Below are 10,788 nucleotides of genomic sequence, written 5' to 3' on the forward strand. Positions count from 1 at the left end.
ATTTCCTTGGCAACTTGATCTGCCTTTTGGTTTCCTTGGGCCTCAGGTGTGTTGTTCTTTTGGTGTCCTGGGAAATGAATGACTGCCACCCTTTTTGGCATCCATATAACTCTTAATAAATCAACAATCTCTTGTTTGTTTTTAATAGTCTTTCCTTCTGATGTCAGGAGGCCTCTTTCTCATTAGATGGCTCCATGTACATGAACAGTGGCAAAAGCATATCTACTGTCAGTGTAAATGTTGACAATCTTACCCTCTCCCAGTTTTAGGGCCTGAATCAGGCTATTAGTTCAGCCTTTTGAGCAGATGTTCCTTTGGGTAGGGCTTCTGCCCATAAAACATCCTCCTGGGTGACTACTGCTGCCCCTGTATACCTGATGCCACCTCTGATGTAACTACTCCTACTGTGTAGATCACCAAGTCAGGGTTCTTCCATGGTATGTCGGTGAGATCAGGTCTACTTCCCTAGACATGCTGCAGCAATTCAGAACAATCGTGATTCACAGTCATCTCAGACTCAGTCTCAGGGGGCAGGGATGCAGGGTTTAAGGCACTGGTCACTCATATGTCAGGCGGGGCATGTCTAGCAGGAGAGACTGGTAATGAGTTAGTCTTGCATTTGTGAGCCAGCGATCAGGTGGGGCCGCTACTGAGTCTAATTTTTTTGAGAGGTAGGCTACTGGTCTTTTCCAAGGGCCCAAAGTTTGAGCAAGTGAGCCCTTTGCTACACCAAACTGTTCATCTACATAAAGGAAGGGCCTCGAGATACCAGGCAAGGCTAGGGCTGGTGCAGAAGTGAGGGCCTGTTTTAGGTTGTCAAAGGCCTGTTGCTGTTCTTCTCCCCAGGAAAATGCTGAGGGGCCCCCCCCCCCCTTGTTACCTCGTATAGAGGCTTGTCTCGCTCTGCAAAACCAGGTATCCATAGACGACAATATCCAGCTGACCCCATGAATTCCCTGACTTGCCTCTGACTTTGAGGTATAGGGATGTCCAGAATGGCCTTTTTCCTTGCAGAGTAGAGCCTGTGCATACCCCCTTCCAATTGAAACCCCAGATATTGTACCTTCTCCTGGCAGATCTCTGCCTTTTTAGCTGACACCTTGTATCCCAGGCATTGAAGTTCCTTTAACAAGTCTACTGCAGCCTCTAAGCAAGAGGGGTGATCTGGGGTGGCGAGGAGCAAATCATCTACATATTGTAATCTGGGGTGACAAGGAGCAAATCATCTATGTATTGTAGTAGGGAAACTTGGGGGTGGGCAGTTCGGAACCCTTGGAGGTCTTCATGTAGGGCCTCATCAAAGATGGTGGGAGAGTTTTAAAACCCTTGTGGAAGCCTTGTCCATGTCAGTTGGCCACTAAACCCTTCTTCAGGATCTTGCCATTCAAAGGCAAAGATAAGTTGACTCCCCTTGTCCAAGAGGACAAGGGGCCAGGGAGCTCAGGAGGGTGTAAGGATTTGGCACAGTGGGGTGTATGTCCATGACTCTCTTATTTACCTCTCTCAGATCCTGCATGGGTCTGTAGTCATTAGTCCCTGGCTTCTTCACAGGGAGTAGGGGAGTGTTCCAAGGAGATTGACAGGGGACTAAGATGCCAGATTCCTGTAGTCTTTTTAAGTGAACCTGCATGGAGGCTCATGCTTCAAAAGATATTGGGTATTGTCATAACCGAACAGGGCTAGCAGTGGCTTTCAGAGTAACTATCACAGGTGGTCAGTGGGCTGCAAACCCTAGGGGATTTCCCTCAGCCCAGACCTGGGGAATCCTTTGCATCAATTTAACAGTTAGGGATGGCAATCGATCCAGAGGGAGCCCTTCATGAAGACAGTATTCGTCCTCAGCTCACAGGGTGAGAACAAATCCAGTGGTCTCTACATTGACCTTATCTTTGTCAAAATGGATTGAGGCACCAAGTTTACTTAGCAAATCTTGGCCCAACAGTGGGTAGGAAGAGTCAGGGATAACCATGAAGGAATGTCAAATCTGCCCTGTACCCAAATTGACAGTTCTCTGAGTAGTCCAAGGATAAGAGTGGCTACCTGCAACTCCTTGAATATAGGTGTATCGCAGTGAGGCTAGTGGGCCAAGGGGCTTTTTCAAGACTGAGAAGGTGGCACCAGTATCAACCAAAAAGTCAACAGGCCTCCCTCCCACTTTTAGGGTTAGCCGGGGCTCGGGGAGGGGAGACAAGCCCTCACCCCCTCAGTTATCCAGTTCCAGTACCTTTTGAGTTCCCTTATGACATCGAGGGCAATCCCGAATCCAGTGTCCTATTTCCTTGCAGTAGGCACATTGGTCTCTCTTGAGAGGGCCATTTTTGGGAGGTGGTCCAGTCTGCCAGCTCTGCTTTCCTGGAGAATATTTTCTTGGGGGGTGTTCTCCTTCTCTTAATACCAGAGCTCAAGCCAATTTTCGGTTGTGATGTTCCTCACGTTCCTCCTGGGTTTCACGGTTATTAAAAACCTTTTGGGCTATTTCAAGCAATTCAGAAAGACTCTTACCTTCAAAACCGTCCAGCTTCTGTGACTTTTTGTGGATATCAGGTGCTGACTGAGTCACAAAGGCTATATTTATGGCTTGTTGGTTCTCTGATGCCTCAGGGTCAATAGGAGTGTAGGCTCTATAAGCTTCCATAAGTCTTTCCAAAAACTGTGCTGGAGCTTCTGTCTGTCTCTGCAAAACCTGACTTTTGACAAATTTGTGGGCTTTTTGGCAGCAGCCTGGAGACCCCCCATAAGAATCTGGTAATAGAGTTTGAGTGTCTCCCTACCTTCAGAGGTGTTGGGGTCCCATCTGGGGTGGCGTCTAGGAAAGGCCTCCTCGGTTTCTGTTGGATCCTCAGTGAATTGGCCGTTTTCAGACGGCACCTGTTTCTGGGCCTCTGAGAGGATCCATGTACGTTCCTCAGTGGTAAAAAGAGTGAGGAGGAGCTGCTGGACACCATCCCATGTGGGTTGATGGGTAAGAAAAATCATCTCCAACAAGCCAATCAAGGCTTGTGGTTTTTCAGAGGTTTTTTTTTCTTTTTTGAAATTTCCAATTATAAAGATCACTAATTGAGAAGGGAGTATAAACAAGAAAACTATGGCCAGAGGCATCTGGTGGGGCCATAGCACAGAGGGGAAGGACAGCAGGAGTCATCTCAGGCCTATAGGGCTGTCCTGAATGCATGTATGGAGGGGTGAAGAGCAGAGGGATGGTTGGGGAGGGAAGAGAAGCTGGGGAAGGAGGTGAAGCTGGGGAAGGAGGAGAAGCTGGGGAAGGAGGAGGCACAGTTGGGGGCTGTGAATAAGGAGGAGGATCCAAAAGAAGGTCCTCAGTTGAAGGGAGGAGGACAGGAGGTGGGTAAGACTGGGAGAGAGTCTGTCAAGGACCCAGAGACAAGAGGGAGGGTTTTGAGATAGATAGAGATAAATAGGGTCTCAACCATTTGGGGGGGTTTATCCAAAAGGTAAAAGTAAGCCATAACATAAGAGAGCTGATCAGGATGCCCTGGGCTTCCAAAAGTTATGGCCTGAAGAGAAGAAAGCTTATTAATCTCAAAGGAACCAGTAGAGGTCCATCCCACATCAAAGGACGGCCATTCAAGAGAACAGAGGGTCTGGAATTTCCCCGAATAAACAGTGTCTCCAGAGATCGCAGCTGCTTTTTGAAAATCTTTAAAATGAGAAAGAATTAAGTCAAGGGGAGTATCTTCAGATGATGGAGTCTGACCCATGATGGAAAAGAAGAGGATTAATCCAAAACAAAGACTAATGAGAACTAGACAAACGGGAAACAAAGACTTGAGACCAGGATGACACAGAACAAAAGCACTGCACGTTGGGGAATCACTACGCATTCGATGGTTGCTGTGGGAATGACTAGGGTTGATGCCAAATGCCCAGAGGGCACAGTCAACCAACCAGATGGAAGGTTGGAGCATCCCCCGTCCTCCAGCTCAGAGAGCAATATTGGTTCCAGTTTCTCTCCTTTGAGCCCCCCAGAAGTCCAGACATGCAGAACAGAAACCAAAACGGACTCACCATGGGAGGAATCAGAACTGAAATCTCCTGGCACCAGATGGAAGACAGAAAAAGACAGGAAAAGACTGAGGGCCTTTTGGGGATCCCGGACAAGCCCCCAAAATGTTCGGGGTCCGAGGAATTCCTCAAATTGACCACTTGGATACTGAGTCTCAGTAAACAGAAGTGCTTTATTGAGGCCAACCAGCTGGGGACATAGTCTTGGGAGCTGTATTGTGACCCCAAGCAGTGAAAACCAGGCCTTTTAAGCAGAAAACCCACAAAAACCACAAACAAGGGGATATCCATAGAAACTACACACAGAATAACCAGGAAAGGATTGGAACAATCTAGGGCTGATTTCCAGAGACTTTACCTACACAGCCATTGGCTATCTTACCTGGGGCAGAATGTTCTTTCTCTTCTGCCTCAGATTATTCCCATAGAAACCATACACAGATGTATCAGGTATACTGCCATTGGCTAGCTTACCTGGGGCAGAACATTCTATCTCTTCTGCCCCAGACCATTTCCATAGAAATCATAAACAGATACCAGGAAAGGGTTTGAACAATGAGGGGGATTTCCAAAGTCAGAGGGAGGGCAGCTTTTTCTCAGAGGATAGGGAGGGGGTCTGAGGGGCACTTTCCTTCAAAACTTCGTATGTTAACTGGTTGTTGACCCAGATGTCTGCTTGCTGGTTGCACAGCAGTCTTACTACATCTTACTACCCTACCCTCTTGTTGCCTTTGCCCAAGTATGGGCTTTGGGTCCAGCAGGCTAGTGATTAATGACTGATAAATCATTACCCAACCTGTATGATTTGGCCTTCCCTTCCTTATTCTTACCTTCCAGCTTTTTTTTTTTTAAAAAAAAACTTTTGGAGAAAGGGGTCTCTGGGTCTCCCTGATGTAGCCCTAGCTGACCATGCTGGCCTCAAACTCACAGAGATCTGCCTGTCTCTGCCTCCCAAGTGCTGGGATTAAAGCCATGCACCACCACACCTGGCTTATCCTTCCAGCTTTTTTTTTTTTTTTTTTTTTTGGTCTTTTTGAGACAGGGTCTCCCTGTAGCCTCAGCTGTCCTGGAACTCACTATGTAGACCAGGCTGGCCTCAAACTCACAAAGATCCATCTCCCTCTTCCTCCCAAGTGCTGGGATTAAAGGTGTGTGCCACCACACCTGGCTTCCTTCCAGCTTTTAAGTCCAGCTTCAAGACTCCAAAATTCCCAAGACCTGCCCCTAGGTCTGATATGATGATTACTGTTTAAGCCTTTCAAAATTCCTGGAAGAGGATTTCTGAAAATGACAACATGATACAGGAAAGAACATAATAAATACATGGGTTCCAGATGTAGAAGTCTATATTCTAAAAGCAGATCTATGTTCCAGAAGAAAGTCCCACCTCTCTAGAAAGATGTGCATGACAAGAGGCCAGATATTAATCCAGCAGCTACTACTTTGTACTTTTATTTTATTAGAGTGGTAGGTACTCTATATATACTCTATTGTCTTATTATTTCTTGACTTTGGAGACAGGACTATTATTTTATTTATAGATGAGAACTCAAAGGCTCAGAGTGATTAGCTTGTCCACTGTCAGACAGCTAATAAGAGGCAAAGCTGGGGATTTAATTTAGATCTGACTCAACACTTACAATGTCATCTCCCCAGTGTCCTCATCTATAGAATGGGAATGTTAATATTACCCTTATTGTTGCAAAATCAAATGAAAAACTTAGGTAGTGGAAGCAAACCTGTCAGTCTGCTGGGAATCATATACCAAGTGAGTCGCAGCAAATACCTCTCTTCTCCCTGCAACATCTGAGCCAAAATTTAAGATGTGTCTGCTACCTCTCATCTGATCACAGGTCAAAATGGGGAAATGACTGAAGAAATGAGAATGCAAGGTGGGGTTTGTGCCATATCGTAAATAATCTGGGATTACAGCGGACAAGTGACTCAATAATAATATTAAAAAATATTTTTATTACTTTTATTTTATGTGTATGAGTATATTGCCTGCATGTATGCGAGTACACCCGTGTCGTGGGGCTGGAGAGATGGTTCAGCAGTTAAGAGCACTGACTGCTCTTGCAGAGTAATAATATTTTAAACTTAGTAAATAAAGCATCGATTATCTGGTTGAGTTGTGGGTAATGATTCTAGGGTTTTCCACCTCTAGGGAGCTCCTGGAATTTGTGAAGCACAGCCTCTAAGGACCTTTTAATGTGGAGTCTTAGTAAGCCAGGACAAGAACTCCAACATACTAGGCTGCTACTCTAAAATGATTGCTTTGTTCCAAAAGTTTAGCCATCATCTCAGTTCTTTCTGCTTCCCAACTCTAGACTTGGCTGCTGCCTTGCCTTTGTCTTCCACATGTAGCCTCTAGTGGGAGCAAAATGGCCACTGCCTGAGATGGGGACATAATCACAATGTATCTGCTGAGGCTGGACTTCAGGGTCACTTATAGATTTAGGCAGCTTCCACTCAAGAGGAAGTTTTTCAGAACATCTAGGGTCTCCAGTCTCTGTGTACAAATTTCATGCTGGACCATGTGAATATAATCCCTGTCTTTAAGGGCTGTCCAGTTTAGTGGGGTGTTGGGAGCCTGAGGCTCAGCCATTTCTCGGGGCTGCTGGCAGACCTGAGTTGGTGACCTTTCCATTCAGTCCACAATCTTGGCTCACAGCCGGGGCCAATAGCCTTGGCCCACAACCTTGGCCCACAACATTGTTCTCCTTTCTAGTTATCAGTAGATTCCTCCCTTAGAGCACATCTGGACCCCTGTGTTCTGACTGATGCAATTATTTGCAGTCTTTGCTCCTTTGTTCTCATTCTCTATTTAAACTCATGCTTGTGCTTTAATAAACGAGACTTGATCAGAGCCCTGTCTTGTCTCCATTTCTCTTGTCGCTTGCCTCATCCACGTCCCCACTCCCCAATCCAGGTACTTCGTGGCAGTTTCCATGGGTCGGAACTGAGTCATGCTGCAGAGGGGGACATCTTTGTAAAAGCTGAGCACAAAATGCTGGGGAAACAGAACATAGAACCCAGGCAGGGGCAAAGTGTGTGTGTGTGATGGGGAGGGGGGCGGAGGAAGGCTTCTGTAGAGATGCTTTAATGGAGCTCTGAAAGACAAGAATTGATGAAAGGGGGATGGGCATTTCAACCAGACAAAAGTACTCAAAAAGACCCTAAGAGAGGTAGGAAGACAACATGATCAGAGAATTGTCAGAAGAATGGCAGGAGCTAAGGAGTGAGTTGGGGCTCAGCAGGAGATCGATGAGCCTGAAGAAGTTACCAGGCACCTGATCCTGAAGCCCTTGCCAGGTGAACCAAAGGGACTTTATCTTGAATGCTCTGGGGAGCTTAGGAGATTTCTTCTTCTTTTTTTTTTAAACCAGTTTTTCTTGTAGATATTCCAGTTCTTGAGACCCGAAGAGCCCTATTTGAACGCATGTGAGAAATGAGCCTGCTCAGCAAACATTACAAATGATGATAACCTTATGCCTGAAGCACAGATAGGTGCTTCTATAACAGAATTGGTTTCTGATGCAGGCAGTAGCTGAAGTCATCTCTCCTTTTGATGTGCCTGAAATCTCTCCTTTAGCAGACAGGGGTAAAAATGCTGCCACCAAGCTGCCATGTGAGCAGAGCTAAGAGGACCAAAGTGCTCCAGGAACATAAAGCAGAGCATCAAGAAAGTTTTCCCCAGTTAGGTCAGGGTGTCTTTCAAAGTCTGGAAGAATCAGATTTTTTTTTTTTTGCCAGGTGTGGTGGTTCATGCCTTTAATCCTGGCACTGGGGAGGCAGAGGCAGGTGGATCTTTATGAGTTCAAGGCCAGGCTGGTCTACATAGTGAATTCCAGGCCAACTGGGGCTACAGGGAGACCCTATCTCAAAAAGGCAAAAAAAAAAAAAAATAAATTTTTTTTGTATTTTTGAGACAGGGTCTCCTGGTGGCCTCAGCCAGCCTAGAACTCCCTATTTAGACCAGGCTGACTTTGATCTCACAGAGATCTGCCTGCCTCTGCCTCCTGAGTGCTGGGGTTAAAGATGTGCATCCAGCCCAGAATCAAAAAATTTAATGCTTGCATATTGTTCTTTCATTGCTGGGAAAATTGGCAGATATGTTTCTCTGGCTTGACTTTGCCACCACCTATACCTTCTAAACTTACTGCTGAAGCTGGGGTTAGAGGTGATTGGGAGGTTGCTCTTCTGGGCAGGAGCTGAAGGGAGGGCAGGATGGTATAAGAAGAGTGGGCAGTTCATGTCCCCATTAGCAGGTTGGGCTTAGCTCAGCTGGGTGTGGTGGCACACGCCTTTAATCCCAGCACTTGGGAGGCAGAGGCAGATGGCTCTTTCTGAGTTTGAGGCCAGCCTGGTCTAGATAGCAAGTTCCAGGACAGCTGGAGCTACAGGGAGACCGTCTCAAAAAGACGAGAAAAAAAAAAAAAAAAAAAAAAAAAAAAAAAAAAAAGGGGGTGGGGTGGGATGGGGATTAGTTCAGTGCCTGGCATATGGTAAGCTCCCCCCTTGCAGGGGGGGTGGTAGTGGATACTGCTGCTAACACATACACATTAAGAAGCCAGTTCTGGACTCATAGGGCCTCTGTTCCTACATGAAACACACATCTCCATCTTTATCACCCTCTCTTTTTCCCTCCCTTCCTGTGCTTACCATTGTTTTGTAAGTATATGCATGCAGGTGGGCACACATGGAAACACGTATCTTTTGAGATTTTAATATTGTTTCCCTGTTATTTTCTATTAGGCCATAAACTACCTCCTTAGGGGTTACCATGCTCTGCATCCCATTGCACCAAATAGGGGCAAGCCTTCCTTGAGATGGCACTGGTCAGTTTGCCTTGCCATTATTTATGCCAGTGTCTTGTCTGAACTGTAGGCTCCTCAAGGGCAGGGACTAAACCTTTAAATCTGTGTCCAGAAACAAGCATGCTTAGCTTGGCCATGTTCTAAAATCTCCACACCTGCTGTTCTCTATTTGGAACCCTTTCCCCAGCTCACATAGCAACTGTGACCTCTGTGGAGTTGGCTTCTCTGACTGTTATTGCATTCACTCCACAGATTATCACATTACTTTTTTATTTTTTAGCACTGCCTGTATTTGGGATAATCTATTAGTTTACTTTTTGTCTTTGTTATGAGAATATAAGCTAATGAGAATAAAGGTGTTGTTTGTCCTATACACTGCTGTATTCTCAGCTATATCAAAGGACTCAGGTGTGGGCATTTGTATCTCTTCTCTCAGACTGAACAGAAGATCACCATGTGGAGAATGCAAAAATTGAACATGTGGCTCCATCATCCAAATACGTTAGAGAAGCAAGTACTAGTATGAATATACTGAGAAGACAAGGGAAAAAGACCAGGTTCTAGATGTAGGGCTTGAAATCTGAGGCAAGAGAGAAACAGGTGGCTAGTACAGAGGTTAGGAGCAATACTTAACATAGTGGTAAGCACTTTGTGAGCAACTGTTGAGTTGTATTGGGGCAGACATCCATCAATACAACACCAGGAGATTAGGTGAGATACAAAAATATTGTGTATAACTTGGTATCTTGGTTTGCAAGTATTTCTACTTGTCTATGTGTGTCATGAGATTTTCTGGGTACACAGTTCAGTGACAGTACTTGTCTAGCATGTGAGGCCCTAGGTTCAATTCTAAGTACTGGAACAATTCTTTCTCTCTCTGCTTAAAAGAGAGAAGGAAGGAGGGAAGAAGGGAAGAAGGGAGGGAAGAAGGAAAGGTGAGGTAGAAGGCCCTGCTCCCTGACCTACCTTTGCCAGCTAAGTCCCACAACCTCCCAAAACAGTGCCACAGCCTCCCAAAACAGAGTGAGGAAGAGAGGGAGGAAGCCAGGGGTGTTGGTGCATGTCTGTAATCCTGATAATCAGGAAGTGGAAGGAGGCAGTCTTGGCTACATAATGAAACCAGACTGGGCGATATGAGACCCTGTCTCAAAAATCTGAGATGGGGGCTGGAGAGATGGTTCAGTAGTTAAAAGCAACCCCTCTCTTGCAGAGGACCTGGGTTTGGGCATCAGCACCCACATGGTGGCTAAAGACCTGCTACGATCCCTTTCTAACTCCAATTCTAGGGGATCTGCTGTCCTTTTCTGGCCCCAGAGGGCACTGCACACACACAGTACACTTACATGTATGCAGGCAAAACACTCATACACATAAAATAAAAGTAAGTTTTTTAAACTGAGAGGGAGGGAGGGAAGGAGAGGATGGGAAAGAAAAAGAGAAGGAAAGTTCAAACGTTACCTTTGCTCACTGTGACATGACAAAGGCAGTTTAAAGAAGGAAAGATTTATGTGGGCTCATGGTCTCTGCAGTCATAGTCCAACATGGTGGGGAAGGCATGGAGGAGTGGTAGCAGAGGCTTCTTCACATAAGATGCTGTGGATTGGGGAGCAAACAGTAATCTTGAACCAGATGCTGGTATAACCTTTAAGGTCCTGACCTACCTTGCCAGCTAGGTTGTACAGCCTTCCAAAACAGCTACCCGCTGGGACCAAGTGTTCAAACACATGAGCCTATAGGGGGACTTTATGCTCAAGCCACACGACAGTATTTAAACAGAAGAACACATAGCCAATAAATGTTCTAGTTAAAATTCTTATTTATTTGTTCAACAACTGAGTTTCTTCTATGGTTCAGGTCATGCCCTTGGCACTGAAAAAAAGGATAAATCCTGGCCCTCAAGGAGCTCACAGTCTAGAGGGATAAACACACAAAAATTAAATACAAT

Source organism: Nannospalax galili, unplaced genomic scaffold (genome assembly GCF_000622305.1).
Source record: "Nannospalax galili isolate Female #2095 unplaced genomic scaffold, S.galili_v1.0 scaffold1233, whole genome shotgun sequence".
NCBI lineage: Eukaryota > Metazoa > Chordata > Mammalia > Rodentia > Spalacidae > Nannospalax > Nannospalax galili.